Here is a 20,088-nt window from a genome sequence, read left to right as displayed (position 1 = left end):
GCTTTAATGTATTTTTTTTTTAGGTTTTGGGGTTTGTTTTAGTAACGGACATAAAGCCACTCAACCTTTGAGCAGAGTCTGACTCTGTCTGCCCTGACTGGTGCAGAATTCATATGAATTCATACTTTTGGATCCTCAATTCTCTTTTATGGACTGATTTACGTTTTTCACAGCAACTTTGGGAACAGAAACAGGTATCTGAGATGCTTTCAGACATTTGCTGTTATGACAGCGGCCAACTCTCATTAGAAATAAATGCTCATAATGTGCAACTTTGCTCTGCGCACACAAGAATTACAGTATGCACACTGATGAAAGAAAGACATAGGACTTTTTAATTCTACTTTTGATTTGGAAGTTGGATGAATAAAATATACTTTTCACAGAGAGGACATTTTGTGTGAAAGAACTAAATTATTTTTGAATAATTTCATAAAACGGGCCTGAAAGACAGCTTCAGGCTGGAGAACTATTCCTGAATACTGCTCGAAGAATAGATGTGATCATACCAAGCAGTAAGTCAGCATTGGGTAAAACATAAAAAAAGATCCTGTGTTGCTCAAGACTTTTGTACACTACTGTATAGTGTATAGGCTATTCCTACAACAAAAAATATTCTGGGAGTGTGAGTCACTGATAAGTGGTGAGAAAGGTGTCAAGAAAAGAAGAAAGTTGTGAACACAGCACTTCAGTAGTAACTTTTTTCTTACAGCTAGTCCCAATCACTTGCGTTTTCTTCCTGTTGTGTTTTCACCACTAAACAGCTTTGAGTTGTACTATAGATTTATTTAATTATTTGATTTCACCAAATGCTTCATTGATCCCCAATCATGATCAGGATTTGTTTTTCAGACCACATTTCTTCGTCCAAGATAATGGTTCACTTGCAGGGTTTTTTGTTTCCAGGTAGGCTCTTTCTATTGTTGTTTACCCAGTAAGCAGCACTGGAAAATATGTACACAAGAATGAACTGGCAGTGTACAACTTATCATGTCTTTGCAGTTCCTGTTGCTTTCTTTTTTAAGAAAAGGGAAGCTATTTTTCCTCTTCTGTGTGTCCTCTGCATTCTACAGAATTTAATCTACATCATTTTTCAGTGCTTACTCTTGTGTTCTTATGCTTTGCCTAAAGTAAACACTCCACACGGTGCTTCAGTTGAGTTCTCCGCATGCTGTTTGCTCAAAATGCACAGCAATCTGCTTACATGGCGTTTGTATATCTGCACAGTGCCATCTGTCAACAAGCTTATGTAAAAACAACTAAGACAGATTTAATGTAAAGGAGCCATGAACTTATCATCAAGGTCACTTTTCTTCAAAGTTTTATGGTTAATGTTATATTAATATTTATGTTGATCACGTCTCCTTCCAAAAATAACAAGCAGCGATGGCTTTGAAATGATCTTGAACCGTTTTCTTTAAAGGTTGCCACATCAACGGGCTACTCTGTCACAGTGGTTGACGCGGGTGACAGCATCCTCAAAAAGTCCATTAAAACAACTGAAGGCAGCCTCAAGAGTGGCGAGAAGAAGTTTAAGATAAGGCAGAGGTGCAGTTAACAGGCTACTGTTCACTGGTTTCACCAGACTTAAGCTACTGTGCAGAGGTCTGGGGCAACAACTATAAAACAACATTACATTCACTTTTTACTCTTCAAAAAAATAAAGCAGTTCAAATCATCCACAATGCAGGTTATAGGGAACATACAAACTCACTATTTTTGCAGTCTGAAATATTGAAAATTGCTGATCTAGTGAAATTCCAAACCCCACAAATTCTATTCAAAGCAAAAAAAAAAATTCAGAGTATGTTTTCTTTGAAAGAAGTAAGTTATAATTTAAGGGGTTTTTGTGACTTCAAAACAGGGAAGGTACGTGCTACAAGAAAAAGCTTTTGTGCTTCTGTTCATGGAGTGAAACTGTGGAACAGTCTGAATATGGAACTAAAGCAATGTCCAAACATGAAACAGCTCAAAAAGAGTTATAAAAATATGATCTTCTCGAACTATAAAGAAAGGGAATATTGAAATTGAGTGAATGTCTCTATTTAAAAAATTTCATGATGTGATATTATAGTATATAGTATATATTGTATTCAGATATCTGTTCACTATTTTTATTACAGATTATATCAGTAAGGAAGCTGACTAAATATTAACTGATAACTTATGGCAAAGGGGTGGGATTAAATAAGTGTGTACTTCTTCCCACTCCCTTTCAACATGTAAATGAACCAGAACGGTAGAAATATTGAAATGTATTGATTTTGTATAGTATTTCTTTTTTTTTATCTCTTATTTTCTTTACCAAATGTACCTGTATATTGTTTACATGTTTGAAATAAATTAACAAAGAAACAAACAAGCAAACATGAACAACCAGATCATTAATCCTGTGAAATGTGTGCAATATCTGGATAACGTTGGGTTTGGTTTGTTTCGGGCAGGTGAAGAGTTCATCAAGAAATGTCGTTGCAGAAGGTGTCGAGCTCCACAGACGCTGCATCTGTGGTTCAGGGCTTGGATCTTGTGGTCGAGGCCGTTGCTGAAAACCTAAAGATCAAGCTTTAGATCTTTCATCATAAACTCTGTCTCGGTTCTTTTTGCTGTTGTAAGCTTCGGCTCTATTGAACACATAAGATATATGGACTGTTGCAAAGCTGCAGATGGGCCTGTTTTTGTTTTTTTAATTATCTATCTATCTATCTATCTACCTACCTACCTACCTACCTACCTACAGTGGGGCAAAAAAGTATTTAGTCAGCCACCGATTGTGCAAGTTCCCCCACTTAAAATGATGACAGAGGTCAGTAATTTGCACCAGAGGTACACTTCAACTGTGAGAGACAGAATGTGAAAAAAAAAAATCCATGAATCCACATGGTAGGATTTGTAAAGAATTTATTCGTAAATCAGGGTGGAAAATAAGTATTTGGTCACCTCAAACAAGGAAAATCTCTGGCTCTCACAGACCTGTAACGTCTTCTGTAAGAAGCTTTTCTGTCCCCCACTCGTTACCTGTATGAATGGCACCTGTTTGAACTCATCATCTGTATAAAAGACACCTGTCCACAGCCTCAAACAGTCAGACTCCAAACTCCGCCATGGCCAAGACCAAAGAGCTTTCGAAGGACACCAGGAAAAGTATTGTAGACCTGCACCAGACTGGGAAGAGTGAATCTACAATAGGCAAGCAGCTTGGTGTGAAAAAAATCAACTGTGGGAGCAATCATCAGAAAATGGAAGACATACAAGACCACTGATAATCTCCCTCGATCTGGGGCTCCACGCAAGATCTCATCCCGTGGGGTCAAAATGATCATGAGAACGGTGAGCAAAGATCCCAGAACCACACGGGGGGACCTGGTGAATGACCTGCAGAGAGCTGGGACCAAAGTAACAAAGGTCACCATCAGTAACACACTACAACGGCAGGGAATCAAATCCCGCAGTGCCAGACGTGTTCCGCTGCTGAAGCCAGTGCATGTCCAGGCCCGTCTGAAGTTTGCCAGAGAGCACATGGATGATACAGCAGAGGATTGGGAGAATGTCATGTGGTCAGATGAAACCAAAGTAGAACTTTTTGGTATAAACTCAACTCGTCGTGTTTGGAGGAAGAAGAATACTGAGTTGCATCCCAAGAACACCATACCTACTGTGAAGCATGGGGGTGGAAACATCATGCTATGGGGCTGTTTTTCTGCCAAGGGGACAGGACGACTGATCCGTGTTAAGGACAGAATGAATGGGGCCATGTATCGTGAGATTTTGAGCCAAAACCTCCTTCCATCAGTGAGAACTTTGAAGATGAAACGAGGCTGGGTCTTCCAACATGACTGATCCAAAACACACCGCCCGGGCAACAAAGGAGTGGCTCCGTAAGAAGCATTTGAAAGTCCTGGAGTGGCCTAGCCAGTCTCCAGACCTCAACCCCATAGAAAATCTGTGGCGGGAGTTGAAAGTCCGTGTTGCTCGGCGACAGCCCCAAAACATGGTAAATGGTAAATGGCCTGCATTTGTATAGCGCTTTTCTAGTCCATAGGACCCCAAAGCGCTTTACACTACATTCAGTCATCCACCCATTCACACACACATTCAAAACATCACTGCTCTCGAGAAGATCTGCATGGAGGAATGGGCCAAAATACCAGCTACTGTGTGTGCAAACCTGGTAAAGACCTATAGTAAACGTTTGACCTCTGTTATTGCCAACAAAGGTTATGTTACAAAGTATTGAGTTGTATTTGTGTTATTGACCAAATACTTATTTTCCACCCTGATTTACGAATAAATTCTTTACAAATCCTACCATGTGGATTCATGGATTTTTTTTTTCACATTCTGTCTCTCACAGTTGAAGTGTACCTCTGGTGCAAATTACTGACCTCTGTCATCATTTTAAGTGGGGGAACTTGCACAATCGGTGGCTGACTAAATACTTTTTTGCCTGGATGGATGGATGGATGGAAAAAAAACACAATAACCCAAGAATCTCATTTTTTAGGTATACTCTTTCAGTTCTAGGAGGCAGGAATGTGTTGCATGCCATCCGTTGGAAAAAAAGTGCAACACAGACCGATGACTCTGTGTCTGTGTGTTAGACGAAGTGTTACCTACAATTTACTAGCTGGGCTTACATCCTCATTTTAAGTTTGACAGGGTTTCAGTAGGTAAAGGTAAATGCTTGGACAAGAATTGAGCTGCAGTTTGGGGAAGGCCTCGAAGGGGGCTGGCAGATCCCCCTGTACTAAATAGGAGTGAAGAAGTTAAAGTAGGGATGCACCGATACTGGTATCGGGTATCGGGGCCGATACTGTAAAATGTGTGTGTACTCATACTCGTAAAAGTTAACCGATACCATGAACCGATACTAACTTATTTCATTAATTAGAGGGTGGCTTGTCATTTCTGTTGCAGTTTTTTAGATTGGCCACTAGGGGAACATCCCGCGCTAAACAGGCACAGGGTTAGGCGAGTGAGACTGGTGGCTCCAGATAAAAAAGAGAAACTGGAGGCTGCTGTAGCAAGGCTAAACAAAATGTCAGCAGTGTGGACCGGAACAGCCAACTTTAACTCAGGTTTTGGAAAAGCGATGAAAAATGTCAAGAGAAAATCCACGGGCAGTTAAAATAACAGTCAAAGTCAAGTCAAAGTCAACTTTATTGTCAATTCTGCCACATGTACAGGACATACAGAGAATAGAAACTTCGTTACTCTCAATCCCTAGATAAAATAGAAAATGAACATTTAAATATAAGAGTGATTAAAAATGCAAGTAAAATATTTTAAAGTAAAAAAAATTAAATAATATAATACAATTTTACATATAACAAGAAAGCTATACAATATACAATATAAGGGTAAATGACATTGAGTGCAAACCAGGCAGAGTAGTGCAAATAGGCAAATAGTGCAAATGGAGATTTGGTAATGTACGGTATGAGATAGTGTAACACAAAGTCTTATGAGGTAATGGCAGTCCAATGCTCCACAAAGTGACTGGTAACTGGTGCAGGCCAGTGAGTGAGTCAGAGAGTGTGTGTGTGTGAGTGTGTGTGACAGAGTTCAGTGAGACCGTGGAGGAGAGAGGGGAGAGGGGGCAGAATCGGGAGGGAGTTAAGCTTCCTGACAGCCTGATGGATGAAGCTGTCCTTCAGCCTGCTGGTCCTGGCCTGGAGACTCCGCAGTCTCCTCCCCGACGGCAGCAGCTTGAAGAAGCTTTGCATTGGGTGCGTGGGATCAGCCGCTATGCAAAGGGCTTTTTTAGTGAGACGGGTGCTGTAAATGTCCTGGAGGGAGGGGAGAGAGACACCAATGATCCTCTCTGCAGCTCTCACTATGCGTTGGAGGGTTCTGTGACAGGACGCATTGCAGGCTCCAAACCACACAGTGATGCAGCTCGACAGGATGCTCTCGATGGTGCCTCTGTAGAAAGTGTGCATGATGGGGGCTGGTGCTCCTGCTCTTCTTAGTTTGCGGAGAAAGAAGAGACGCTGCTGTGATTTCTTGGCCAGTGCTGTGGTGTTGTACGTCCAGGAGAGATCCTCTGTGATGTGCACACCCAAGAACTTGGTGCTGCTCACTCTCTCCACAGACGCTCCGTCAATGGTCAGAGGAGCATGTTGGGTGTGCATTCTCCTGAAGTCCACAACAATCTCCTTTGTCTTCTCCACATTCAGAGAGAGATTGTTGTCAGCACACCACGTGGCCAGGCGTCTCACCTCACTTCTGTAGTCGGTCTCATCCCTGTTGCTAATGAGACCCACCACCGTTGTGTCGTCCGCAAACTTGATGAAGAGGTTGGAGCTGTATGATGGAGTGCAGTCATGGGTCAGCAGAGTGAAGAGGAGGGGGCTCAGCACACATCCCTGCGGGGCCCCCGTGTTTAAAATGATGGTGCTGGATGTGTTACTGCCGACCCGTACTGTTTGAGGTCTTCCGGTGAGGAAATCCAACAGCCAGTTGCACAGTGAGGTGTTGAGCCCCAGCTGGACCAGTTTTTGAGTGAGCTGTTGGGGGATTATAGTGTTGAATGCTGAACTGAAGTCTATGAACAGCATTCGAACATATGAATCTTTTTTGTCCAGGTGTGTGAGTGCTGAGTGGAGTGCAGTGGAGATGGCCTCATCGGTTGAGCGGTTGGGCCGATACGCAAACTGGAAGGGGTCCAGGGAGGGGGGCAGGACAGTCTTGATGTGCTGCATGACTAGTCGTTCGAAGCACTTCATCAGGATGGGAGTAAGTGCAACAGGACGGTAGTCATTAAAGCAGGAGGGAGATGACTTTTTTGGAACCGGAATGATTGTGGTGGCTTTAAAACATGTGGGGACGACAGCCTGGATGAGTGATATGTTGAAGATGTCTGTGAAGACATCAGTGAGTTCCACTGCACAGAGGCTCTGACTCATTTTATCGCTCTGGATGACCAGCCAATGCCAGTCGTGGAAAATCAGGGAGATAATGGTGCCAAAACTTTCTGAAGAGGTAAAGACAAGCAGTGTGGTCATTTTTATTAAGATTTTATTTTTTATCGGCAGATAATAAAATAAAACCTGTCTTCCAATTCATTGCATTTGTGTGTGTGTGTGTGTGTGTGTGTGTGTGTGTGTGTGTGTGTGTGTGTGTGTGTGGTAGAAGTATCGGTTTTTGTACTCTCTATCGGCAAGTACTCAGATCCAAGTATCGGTATCGTATCGGTTTGAAAAAATTGGTATCGTTGCATCCCTAAGTTAAAGAATTGAGAACAAGGAGGGACGGAGGGTGGGGCACGTAAATGAGAATGAACAGCTTGCAGAACTGAGGGAACCTATATAGATTACAACCGGAAGGAGCGTGCTTGGAGGCGTGGTCCCACTCCTGAAATTCCGATACATAATCTCCAATAGTTAAAAGACATGATCATAAAGTGTAACTTTGGACCGTTACTATTTTAGTTCTGGCTACTTGCAAGTGCACTTCTGTGATTCTTTTCTTTTTTCCCCACTGTCTTAAAAGTTTTACAGACCGCAATCATCAACTTGCATGGCCTTTATGTTGATGACATAAAAGGACACTCAAAAAAAGTTGCCTCATGGCTCTTTACACTGTAGGGTACGGACTCTAGAATATTAGAAAAAGAGCCCTAAGACTTAGAAAATCCCCTACGAGCTAGCACTAGGTCACGTCAAAGGAAGAAATCCATATCTAGTATAATTTAGTGCATGAGGGGGAAATGAAGAAGAGCTTAAGAGAGAAAAGACAAAAGTTAGAGATGTGTAGTAATGGTAATGAAGGCTCTCATTCTGTTTTTGGAAACTCCAGGAACCACAATGTAAGCCTGCAGTCTGAGAGTGAAGCACTCTATCTGGATAATTTGATACTGTGAGGTCTTTAAGGTGTGATAGGGTCGGATCATTGAAGATCTTCTCCATGACCTCAAAACACCTGGAAAATGCAGATATTTTGTAATTGGGGTTGAGGGTTTTGGTTTTCTGTTTTGGTTTTCTCCACTTCATTCAAGACACTTCATTCACAACTAGCGCTATATTGGAAAGTCTGTGTGATATTGGAAAGAATCCAGGCAAGAATATTAGTGCTGCAGATAACATCACAGGGAACTCACTTGCTTCACAGTAGCACAATTAATTCTTGTATCTTTCTTTTTTAAATTTAAACCCATTAACCATTTGATACCATTCTCCTCGCTGGTTACCCAGCTCACAGCTACGGCTCTCGAAAATCTTGTTGTTTATGTGGTTCAGGATTTAAAGGTTGTTTATGATTCAGAAGGTCGGTGATTCGATCGCCACCTCCTTAGTTTGTTGCAGAGTCCTTGGGAAAGATGCTGGGGAGTTGCTCTAAAAAGCAGCTTTCTGCCAGTGCAGGGGATCTGACAGATATTCCAGGATGGCGAAATGATTTGTGGGTTTGTAGTGCTGATCTCTTAAACTTAAGGCTAGGTTTGCGGCATAAGTTACCATGGAAATTTATCCCACTAACCACCTTCACAACCCTGAAAACCCAGTTAATCCTGAAGTTACCTTGCTAAGCACTTAATTCTCATTCATAGTACAGGCTTTAGGTGAAGGAGAAAGTGAAGGAGCAAATATTGTTAGTTTAGATTAAATCCACTGCAACATTATGCTATCCAATTTGTATCTGGATGTTTGTTTGCCTGTTTGTTTGTTGTTATTTTTTTACACTTGGAGAACATCACACATGCAAACAAACATATTAGATTTTTAAAAAATTAAAAAGGGATGGGGGGTATGGTTCTTCTAGTGAATTTAAATAATTCACTTGGTAAATAATTCACTCATCATTTAATTGCTTTGCTAAGAAATTTATTAGTGTTTTATAATACAGCAATTCCCATTCATACCTATAAATGTAAGTACAGTGGAACAGAGTGATAACTGTTTTCAAAGGAGAAATAAATGACAGTGTTTTTGCAAGAAATGGTTATCTACAGTGTATTTTAAAAGAATCGAGGCACAAATTATGCTATCAGAATACAAAGTAAATGTTGGTAAATTCGACCAAAACTTGTGGGCTATATTACTGCTCCACCACAACCCAAAGGTGCTCTACTGGATTGAGATCTGGTGACTTCATTGTCATGTTGAAGGAACTAGCTTGAGATGATCTGGCCTATCATCATGTTGGAAATGGCCATCCAAAGATGGCTATACTAACAGTGTCAGCAGCAACACTCAGGGAGACTCTAGAATCGAATAACTTTTCTTCTGTATTTTGATGCTCGGTATGAGCGACGGTAGGGCAACTTGACTGTGTCTACATGGTTAAACGCACTGAGTTGCTGCCATGTGATTGGCAGATTATAAATGTGCAGATCTGCGTTAATAAGCAGTTGAACAGGTGTACCTAACAAAGTGGCCAGTGACAGCTGCCAGACTACACTGGCTACATCTTACACAGTTAACTGTTTTTAGGCTTTTAGTGATTACGTGGGTTTGCTGTCATTCCCTTATTTTTATTATTCACAAATGTATTTTTATTGTATTCATGTATTCTGTTATTCACATCTTTTGTTTTAATCTTGTAGCTATGTTTTGAAAAGTACTGTACAAATAAAAGACTACTTTCACATAAAACTGTGGACGTTTTTATCCATTTTAAACTCAAATGAATTGTGAGCACAAAATGAATACTTTGCAGATGCTGTCATAATGCACTTGACACATTCTCAATCTTTTCCATGTCTTGTTAACCCAACACAAACACAAGGTGGTGCTGTTTCACTTGAAATGGTCCTTGATGAGACTGCAGGGTCACAATTCGGTTCTTTGGATTTAAGACATTTCAAATTAATCAAAGGGATCGATTTACTTTAAAAATGAATTTTATCACCATAAGAGTTTTAACTGAAGACTGTTAAATCCGATAACTGTGCAATTTTTACATCTGGAAACTTGTTACTCAACTGTAGTTTTTGTTCTTCTTTAAAGGCTCAGATACTCCAAGATTATATTTTCACAGCAGCACTGCTAGCACTACTACTTTAATATACAGTACTGTTCAAAAGTCTTGTGTCTCATTTCTTTATATTTAGCTTCCAAGAATCTTCTAGCTTGTTTGTTTGTTTGTTTTAAGTGCTCTTGAACAATAGTTCAGGCTTTCTGAAGGTCTTTCAAAGTTTTTCTTTGAACATTGGTTGCGTTTTCAGCCATTTTTGATCCAATCTTTGTACTTGGTCATTTTCGAAGCAATGCTTTTGTTTGTTTGTTTGTTAATTGACTTAACACTGACTATTGAGTCATTCAACCATAAATGGCATCTTAAGTCAAGAGAGGTCCCTGTTATAGTTGGCAAATTACCAATTTAAAATACTATTTTTAGGGACTTAAAGCATCTTTTTGTGCTGTTATCAGCAGCTTGCTGGAAAAACACATAATTTGTTACCATTATTTTTAGTCAGATCTACACACACACACAAAAAAAAAGGACAAAGTTTGACAAACAAGAAATTGAATTTTTGCACTAACAAGGTGATTTCTTAGCCAGAGAGCTGTTAGCCAAAAACCTGGCATATCACAGCATGGTGTGCAGTGTGTCCTTCAAGGATTTGAGGAAGAACAGAAGAAGTGGCAGGCAGGCAGGCAGGCAGGCATGCGTGCATGCATGCAGGCAGGCATGCAGGCATGCGTGCGTGCATGCATGCAGGCAGGCATGCAGGCATGCAGGCATGCAGGCATGCATACATACATACATACATAAATAAAAAACTAGAGCAGATGAACGTCTACTTCCTTAAGAAACAGTTACTGTTCACTGAACCCTCTTTAGAAATGGTCTCAGTGGAAGAGCAGCTATTAGGGGAAATGGGAATAAAAGGCTGAGGTGTGCCACATTATAAGGTCAGGAAAAAGGAACAGTTCAGCCAGTACTGAAGTATAAAGATGGCCATGCCACATATGGACTTTCAAGCTTGTTAGAACTGTACAAACTCTGTTTAATTTATATACTACATTTCCATGTTTCTTTGCACAACTTTCAGTAAGTCTCTAGACCTCTTTCCCCATTTTCATATCACAATGCAAAGAAATTAAGGAGTTGTTCAAGACTTTTACACAGCACTGCAATTCTGCATAAATTTAGTCCCAATATTGTTGCTTGTCAGCTTCTTTAAGCCTTTTTATAAGTTTCCTCCAACGCAAAAGCAAAGCGATGTCATGTTTTATCCGTGTCACACCACCGAGTGTCACTGCTGCCTGCGAGTGCTAAAACTGCACGCTCCAATGACGACACACAGAATGTTACATCTGGCACATCTAGCTCTGGTCTTTCCACCACACAAGTGATCAAATGAGCCAATGGTGCCTTTTTATTGTTTTTCTTTAAAAAAACAAAACAAAAAAAAACAAAACATGTTGAAACGGTTCAAATATGACCACTTGGGAAGCAAAGAAAAAAAATGCTATACCAAGATGACAGTGACCTAAAACATGAGACTTTAGAAAAAAAAAGGAATTAATCAAGTAATACTAAAAATAGAGCATTAAAATCAAGATGTTACAGAGATGTTTGCATGGAATAAACAACATGGCTAAAGACCACACTATTAGCTACCAGAGAGAAAAGACAAAAAGGTCCATTGCAATAAAAGACAGACTGTCAAGTGCTGGGGTAAATATATATTTCTGCTTCATATGTCATGTTTTAGAACAATAAAATATAGGCCTCTGAGCTGTCACTCTCGCCTTTGTCCTAATGTTGCCTGCAAAAATACCAAGAAAATTGACATAATCCTGACAGTTTAAAAAGTACACATACTGAGCATTATTTTACATCTGAGCAAGACTCGAGGTCACTATTTGTTACAAATAGTTATCAAAAGAAGCCTTAAGTTTCAATTTTCTGCAAGACGCTTCAACAAGAAAAATGGCTTTCCTGTGTCCAAAGCTTATTTTCATATATACCACTATATATATAAAAAACAAAAACCATATTAAACAAAGGGGAAAAATAATCACAGAAATATACACCAAGAAACTGAACAAGGGTTCAGGATACAAATAAAAGGCATTCAAAAATTATATTCAGTCTAAAATGAAAAGCAAATCCAAAATGTTGATCCTTTTTTTGCACCAACTGGTCGTCAGCAACGAACTAGAAATCTTGAGGGCGTTTCTTGGACAAGATGAGATCCCTCCATCTTCCTTAGTGCAGTCTAGAAAGAGGTGTTTGGTCAGTCAGGGATGGAGGGGTGGGGGGTGGTGGCAAACCCCCAAAATGGTCTCTCAAAAAAAACCAAAAAACAACAACAACAACAACAAAAAAAAAAACCCAGTGAGAGAAACACAAGGGGCGGGGAAGTAAATTACAGCCTAATGAACTACACAAAGGGGAAAAAGAGGTGGCAAAATAACTTAGAATAACTTAGTAGCAGGTGTTTTGACTGTTACGGGCAGTGCAGAGTGGGGGAGGGGGGCATTTGTGCACACATCACAATTGCTGCTATTTTTCAGTGCAGTGCCACAGATTTGCAGTAAAGCCAACATTGGAAAGGAAAACTGACGAAACAAAAATAAAAAATATATATATTAAAATGAAAATAACCACACAGATGTTAACTCGATGCTTTCAGAGTGAGACGGCACGGTTACGTGAGGGTGCTCCTACTATAATCATGATTGTCTCGGTCAGTTCGGTTCAGTGTCTCTACAGCAGGCGCCTTTAGGGAGGAAGTAGAGTCAAACAGTGATTCTGGTGACGGCGGTGGCATGTGATGGTGGCAAAGGAAAGCGGGTAGGGTTAGGCAGGGTATCGACGGGGGGGTTGTGGGGTGCTGTGGGGGTTTCTCTGAGAACTGGAGGCTTCGGTTTTGGAGATTTAAGGGTCTTCATGGGATCTAACAGGCCTCCATCTCTAGCAGAGGGCCTGAAGCTGCTGCCTTTGCTTTGCATGTGGAGAAACTGTTGCGTTTTCCTCCTAGAAGAAAAGGGAATAAAAGAAATGACTGCATCTGTACACGAAAAAAAAACCCCCAAAACTGCTGCATTGTGAACACCACATGCCAAAACATGAGTTATATTCACACTGTTCATCAAAAAGCAGACAAGACAAATAGAGATGACTCAGGGTGACTCCCATGTGTCTCACCATGCAAGCATGCTCCCCTTAGTTCAAGGGGGTGGGAACAAATTATCTGTCATCAGCACCTACATAATCAATCATTTGCTTTCAGTTCGTGGTGTCAAAGCTGGTTGAATGAAACTCTTTGCAGCAGTGTGGAGCCTCTGAGCTACAGAGGCCTTATAGGTCAGTGGCAGGATGTGGGCTGGTCTAGCTTTGATCTCATGTAACGTGGGGGTTGCCTTGACCCAGCTGGCAGTGCTGCGCTCTTCTTTGCTCATTCCTCCTCTCATGCTCCCTCTCTTTCTCTCTCTCTCTCTCTCTCACGCTGGGGTTGAGCGCCCAATTGTGTTTCTTCTGGTTGACATTTATGCTGCCATTGCAGGTGGGCGACGGGAAAACAAGAAAAAGGAAATTCTGGGTCTGTCTGAACACCCACGCTTCTGGTCTTGGGACAACATAAGAGCGTGGTTCTATAGGTGGTAGACAACCGTATCCCACATTAGAAAAATGCCAGCAGGTACTATTATTTGATCCCACGCTTGCAGCATATTTGTAATAGCTTCAAAGTGGCATTTATAAGCAAGTGTAGCCTATGACTGACCCCGGTCTACTGTGCCACATCAATCTGTTTTTGACAATAGACGAGGAATCACAGGTTTATGCAGAATACAGTACTTAATACATTACAAGATATCTGTGACTGCAGAAGGATTAGTGTATTATATGGATCACTATTAACTTTTAATGTGTTGCTTCATCTAATTAGCTTCCACCACTGCAAGTCCTTTTGCTACAGTGTGTTTCTTCTACTTTACAGACAGTTAACAGACTCAGAAAGTAGTACCTCCAGTCGCTCAGCTTAAAGAGTGTACTGTGAAGCAAGATTACCAAGTTAGCCAGATACACTGAGCCTAAAGACAGAAGCGGCTCTCTTTAAACCTGGATAAATCACCAAGCTAACTTACGCTAAACACATTACCTGGTCATGAGCAGATCTGAAAATCAGTTGCATCATGTTATTACTGGTTCTTTTATTAACAGCATGTTTTAAGAGTGATGTAGATTCTCTGCTGAGAGAATGTGTTTCATTGTGCGTGCAATTTGTTTAGCCATAACTTACGTAGAAAACACCAAATGATGTCCCAGCTGTAAAGTTACTGGAATTTGCCCGCATAAATGTTAGTTAGTTTCAGATTTGGTTTTTAATTTGGTGCCAGCGCATAAAGTTGCAGAGCTCCAAAAACGAACAGCTGTGATAAAATACATTAACTCGAGTAAATTTGGTTATTTTGGTTGCTCTGTGTGCTATCATCATAATCATCTGATAACATCTCCAATCTGAGTAGGGGACACTCATAGGGATCATTTTGTGGGGGGGGGGAAAAAGCATTGCATGGCATGTGGAACGCCCCCTTTTTTATGTGAGCGAGTATAGAGCCCGAAGCAAAGAACTGGGCTTAACAAAGAAAGCTGATAACCACTGCCCTAAAGCCCATCACCTCTTACTGTGGATTTAGGCTTTGTCAAGCCAGCTAATGCAAAGAAAGCCTGACTGTGTTGAATTTTCTTTCAGTATACCCCTCTGTTAGGACAACCTATTAAGAGCACTTGTGTACTTTTAAAGACTATACATATTTAGTGCCCGTGTATTGCTAAAGCTGATATTAATCGACCGACCAGATGACAGTGAAGCTGATGACAGCTTGAATATTTATATTTGTGTCCAATCAAAGTTATAGCAGAACTTTATCACATAATAACAGTAGTCTTTTCTTCTCAATGTGAATAATCTTGAACATGTGACTTTGGGGAAAATGTGTTCCATCTTTAACTGGAGTGTTAGAGAAAAAGCTTTGCCAAAACATAATATCCCCCTCACATCTCCAGTGTGGTGTGTTATTTACTAGTACTAGTAAAAACCAGTCATGTACAATATTTATAATTTCAAAAGCGACAGGATGTACTTATCACCCCAGCTGTGTCCCTATGAGCTCGGGTAAACCTCCACAGGGTCTGCAGTCTTAAGAGGCACGTGAGAACTGTGTCTATCATGTAAACTATGTCGCACAACAGGCACCTGACTCACAGACGCACTATCCTGCACAGGAGACTGCCATAGTTCATGTAGCTATGTTGTTAATTACCCAAACCTGCGTGGTTCAGGCAGAGGTCGACACGAGGGTGTAAAAATGTTGCGCGACTCCACTTCACAAGACCTTCATGAAATCAGCCCCGGTTCCCTGACGAGGGAAAATTGTTTGTCAAGCTGCAAAAGTGTTCTTTTCCCCTCTCGTGATCCAAGCTTGGGCTAACATAACAAAGTTAGCTTCAGTTATTGACAAGCCAAGGAGAGTTATTTTAGACCCAAGCAGCATCAAATAGAATCAGTGATCAAAGTGGAGAGGCATAGACAGAGGTGGATGGATGTCTCCTGTGACTAAAAAGATGGATGTTTTGTGAAGACGGTAGAGAAACGAAAGAGAAACAGTATTAGTTTGCTTCTCCCTCGTGGCAAAGCCGAGAGTGAAGTCAGGCGAGTGCTACTGCTGTTCGCTACATCTTAACACTTAAAACTGTCTTAAGCACACACAAACACACAAACACGCGTCACCACGCTGACTGCTTCACCACATGTGGATAAAAGAGAACGGGACAGAGGCCACCTTTCCCAAAGAGAGCTGACCCGCGAGCGGCACAGGACAGAAACTGAAAGGAACACATGGCTCAGAGAAAAAGAGAGAGCTCCTGTTGCTTTTATTTACCTCTGCCGCCCTCCCTCTTTTCATCCTAGGATCTCAAAGCGGACCCGCACGCCCGGCCCTGCACCCAGTTTCCTGGGGAGCATTTTTCCTTCCCCCCACCGCAGACATGAAAAGCGCTGGCCTTCCTGCCTGGGGAAGAGTCCTGAGGGGTGGCGGGTGAGAAGTGTGTGTCTGCGTGTGTGTGTTTTTCAAAAAGAGCTAGTGCTAACAGCAGGGGTGTGTGCTTGCGTGGTGGTGGTTGGTTATAGGGGGCATCAGGCCAGTGTTTCACAAGGTCCAGCCGACACAAACACTTGGATTCAGGAGCAACTTGACCCCTCCTCTCTTCTCGCTTCCCTCCGTCTCCTCCTCCGCCTCCGTCCACATTAGTGCTCAGGAATGTTGGCCGGTCTTTTTTGCAGGAAATGAAACGATCCTCTGTTCAGAGGGTGAGTGAAGGTTTAGTCTCCCCCCTTTCTCTCTCTCTCACTCTCCCCCAATTCCTTTGCCTCTATGTGAGGGAGGGAGGGAGGGAGGAAGGAGTGGGACGAGCCCTTGCCCGGCTTTTGAAGTGTGGGAGGTTAAGATAACTGGCACGGCCTCGCGCCTCAATCGCCGCTTTCACCTCTCAGGCCGAATCAAAGCACCCGCAGCTGGGACCCACACGCCTTATAGCCCCCTGACCTCCATCCCGTCACCCCACCCACCCCTATTCCCTTCAGCTCCCCTCAATCCCAGCACAAAAGCGCTGGGGTTTCTTTTCAGTACTATTAAGGAGGAAAACATTGCTGAATTGCTAAATTACTCTAAAAATAAGTCAAGTGGAGAGTGCAGACTCTACCATGAGAGGAAAGACCCTGTGGTTGGGAGATGTGTCCACTGATGCTACTGAGCAGGAATCACCTTTTTAGACTTTCCTTGTATTGCTCTCTGACAGGGCAAGAAACAAGTACAGTTGGATGATTTTAGGCTGTAAACAAGCCAGCAGTGCAGGCAGATTACCTAAGCTGCTTTGTTTCTCAGGCCCAGACTTGAGCCTGGTGTGCTGGAGTGTCTCGGCTATGACCTTGGCCTTGTATCGCACAACCAGCTTTGGTGGCAGCTTTTCAAAGAAGCCACAGCTCTATAAAAAGTGTTACAGTGATGCTCTTAACAGCAAAAAAAAAATGTTGGAAGAAAGGGGAAAAACAGTAATAGACGGCCCATTAGAAGAAACACCTGGAAGAGATGGCAATGAAAGGAAATATTCATTAAAAAAAAAGGGGGGGGGGGTGAAAACATTGGTTTGTATTGGTTCCACAAGCATTATCAGAAACGAACAGTTTAAAAAAAAATATGAGAAGCGAAAAACGTGCCTGTATAAAATATTGGAGCGTGAGGAAGGGTGGGGTCTGGCTGTGGTCAAATGGGGGAATAGGAAGAGGGGGAGTCACCCAAAAGCCCAAACCTCAGGCATGTGTGGGTGAGACTAGGGGGGAGCACAGGAGGGTGTGGGGAGGAGTGGTGAGGTGTTGCCCACATCTGAGGAGGCATTGCTGGGGGTGAAGTCTGGCCGTGTGCCCCCGCACAGCTCAGTCTGAGCCACTGCAAACCGGGGGATGTCAGGGAGGAGGGTGGTGGTGCGGCACATTCAAAGGGCCTGCACAATGACTGTTCCCTCTGCTGTGGTCTCGCTTCAAAGGGCCTCCACCGCCACTTATATTCAGCATCAGGACAGAGGAGTGGAGCAGGAAGAGGTGGAGTAGGGCGAAACGAGGCAGCGAAAACGAGTGGAAGAAGAGCTGGGATAGTCGTTTAGCCTCCTTTAATAATAAACACGACTTCCTTTTGACGCTCCGTCCTTTGCCTGCCTGCGCCGTGTTACCTGGGGCGCTTTCATTCTGATAACTCACAGATAAGCATCTCACAAGGGGAGGGTTTTATGGAGGTCACATATTTTTTGCCTCTTCCGAGAGGCTGCAATGCCTCGAGGAGCCCCCGGAGGGGGGATGATGGAGGGGGGTGGAGGAGAGGAAGAGAGGAAGTAGAGAAGTCATCACAAAAAAGCCATGAGACTGGACCCTCATGCTGTTACCGCAGCTGGCCAAACCACGACACAATAGGCCCGTGACTCAATCAAAACAAATTCCAGGCCCCAGTCTAAACAACAGGAGAACTACAGCTTCATTTATTCCCATGTGGAGCCTTCTACTCCGTCCCCTATCCCACCCCACCCGACCCCCCCAAGAGAGAAGAAAAAGGTGTGAAATAAGGCTGCCAAGCCAGGATAAGACAACTATGTCAGTGTGAAAGATTTTTTACTTCTGAGCGAAAACCACACACTCAACTGAGGCTTCACATGCTAAGTGCTGAGAGAGTAGTTTTACTTCACAGTGTATGCTTTGTGGAGGGGGGGGGGGGACATTTCCGATTCCATTTCCTACCTAAAGTAACATTAGCTGGGGCGTCACTCTGATTTAAAATCTCTCCTCCACCTCCTACCCATAACTATCCCCCCACCATTTTTTTTTTTTTTTTTTTGGTACAGTTTTAAAAACATCCTCTGATCTCCCGCGTGCTGCTCAGAGCGAGACCCACAGTCAGTTTCGCAATCCGGATTCCTTCCCCAATTATCCCAGGTCACTAATAAGGCTGGGTGTGGAGGCACTGGGCTGTGCCGCAGTAGCCTAGAGGCTCGCTGCCAAATTGAAATGACTCTGGAAATGGAGGCAGACGCTGAATCTTGCCTAATTGCAGCCTGAGTGTGTGGCTGGCTGCTCAGATTTTGTGCAATGTGTTGAGAGTGATGAGGGTCTGAGAGAGGGAGAAGATGAGAGGCAACAAATAAAGACAGAGGGGAGGGGGGGCAGAAAATGAGGAACGGAGACTGAAGGATGAGTGGCGGTTGACTGAGATTGGGTAAACTCCGAACTCTGGAGAATGGGGTCTGCTGGGGGATTTTCTTCTGGGCCTTTTCTAGCCCTCGCTCTCCCCTAACGCGCTCGCTCCCTCCTCGCTCATCAAAGTCTTTTGACAGCTGACTTCTGGCTGCAGACATCAGAGGGAGCAGAGCTGGGGCACGACCGAGACAGACAAGAGGAGATGAGCGAGAGTGGCCACCAAAGCTTCTGCTTGAACAACACTTTCTTTTATGCTTCTGGAGCAGGGCGTGTGGTTCCAAATGACCTTTGATACACTCTGCAGATGTTCATAATGCATATCCAGGACCACCTGATTTACAAAATAAAAATATACCACCTCGTGCCTAGTTTGTGGCAACTCCCAAACAAACAAAAACTGTGAACTTGTATGCAGCTTCACGGCAACTCTGGGGGCCCTTGTTAGCCAGATTAAAAAGCCACCTTTGTTAGGAGTGTCTCCCCCATGTGAAAAAAATGTGCAGTGGCTGAAACGGGAGAAAGCCTTGGGGGCATGTAGGGGTCTCAGCCAGATAACTATCTCAAAGGCTGTGAATCAGAGGGCTTAGTCAGACAAAAGGCTAACAGCACGAGAGGAAGCAAGATGGACAGAACCAAAATAAAGAGGTGCAGAAACAGCGAAGGGGAGTTTAAAAAAAGTGCAAAAAGAGTAATTTCCACTTAGTGTAAAGAAAGGGGTGTGAGGGAAGGAGCGGCGAGAGAGACAGGCAGAAACTCTAATTTCACAATGTCAGACTAATGACTTCTCTAAGAGCCGCTGTACTGTGGTGAGAGCCAGCTGTGTGGTGGACCCACTGTTTGACATGCTAAAGATAACAAAGGGAACCGACATCACGCCATAAAATGCTGCTCTGAGGCTCAACTCCTGGCTTGCCAGGCCTTTAAAAAAGGCCATTTAATATGAAAATGCATAAAGTCAGTGCAGCACGTCACCAGAATATTCTTCATCACAACCGTCCAAATGTTGAACCTCCGTACAATAGAGGTGTTCACAACAGAGTCCCCAAAATTAACTCGTTATCAGATTTCTTTGCAGATTCTGCATAACGGGGGAGAGACAGATGGGTTAGAGGCGCGGACAGATGAAAAGGAATAGACAAACGAGTTCATTTAAAGATGCTTTTTGGCGTCTACAGCAAGCTAACCTCAATCCAGCTCTTTGGGATCTGCATAAATTGAGGGCTTGGGGAGTTGTGGCAGTATCCTTGGTATTATGCATATTAGTTTAAGGCTGTCACTGAGAATCAGCAAGGGTGTCCATCCCGCTGCGGCTAGGCACTGCTAATTATTGGATCAGAGATAAAGTGCTTTTTAGCGCTTGCGCTCTCTGTTCCTTGAAAACTGGCTGTGGTCAC

At 42.9% G+C, this 20,088-nt stretch overlaps 1 protein-coding gene across 3 annotated transcripts in view; it reads right to left on the bottom strand.

The window, feature by feature from the left end:
• Positions 1–12,689: 12,689 nt before the first annotated feature.
• The window catches only part of lef1 (lymphoid enhancer-binding factor 1), a 41,531-nt gene continuing 34,132 nt past the window's right edge, over positions 12,690–20,088 (bottom strand). For all 3 annotated transcript variants that reach the window (XM_085409738.1, XM_085409739.1, XM_085409737.1), the window contains exon 11: positions 12,690–12,927. The gene's annotated coding sequence lies outside the window, so the exon portion shown is untranslated. The remainder of the gene's footprint in view (positions 12,928–20,088) is intronic.

The sequence above is a fragment of the Rhamphochromis longiceps genome, linkage group LG6 (genome assembly GCF_057381845.1).
Source record: "Rhamphochromis longiceps isolate RC_006_pf linkage group LG6, R_longiceps_female_GT1.1, whole genome shotgun sequence".
Lineage (NCBI taxonomy): Eukaryota > Metazoa > Chordata > Actinopteri > Cichliformes > Cichlidae > Rhamphochromis > Rhamphochromis longiceps.
The sequence above is the reverse complement of the archived record's forward strand: the minus strand, read 5'-3'. Positions and strand labels throughout refer to the sequence as shown.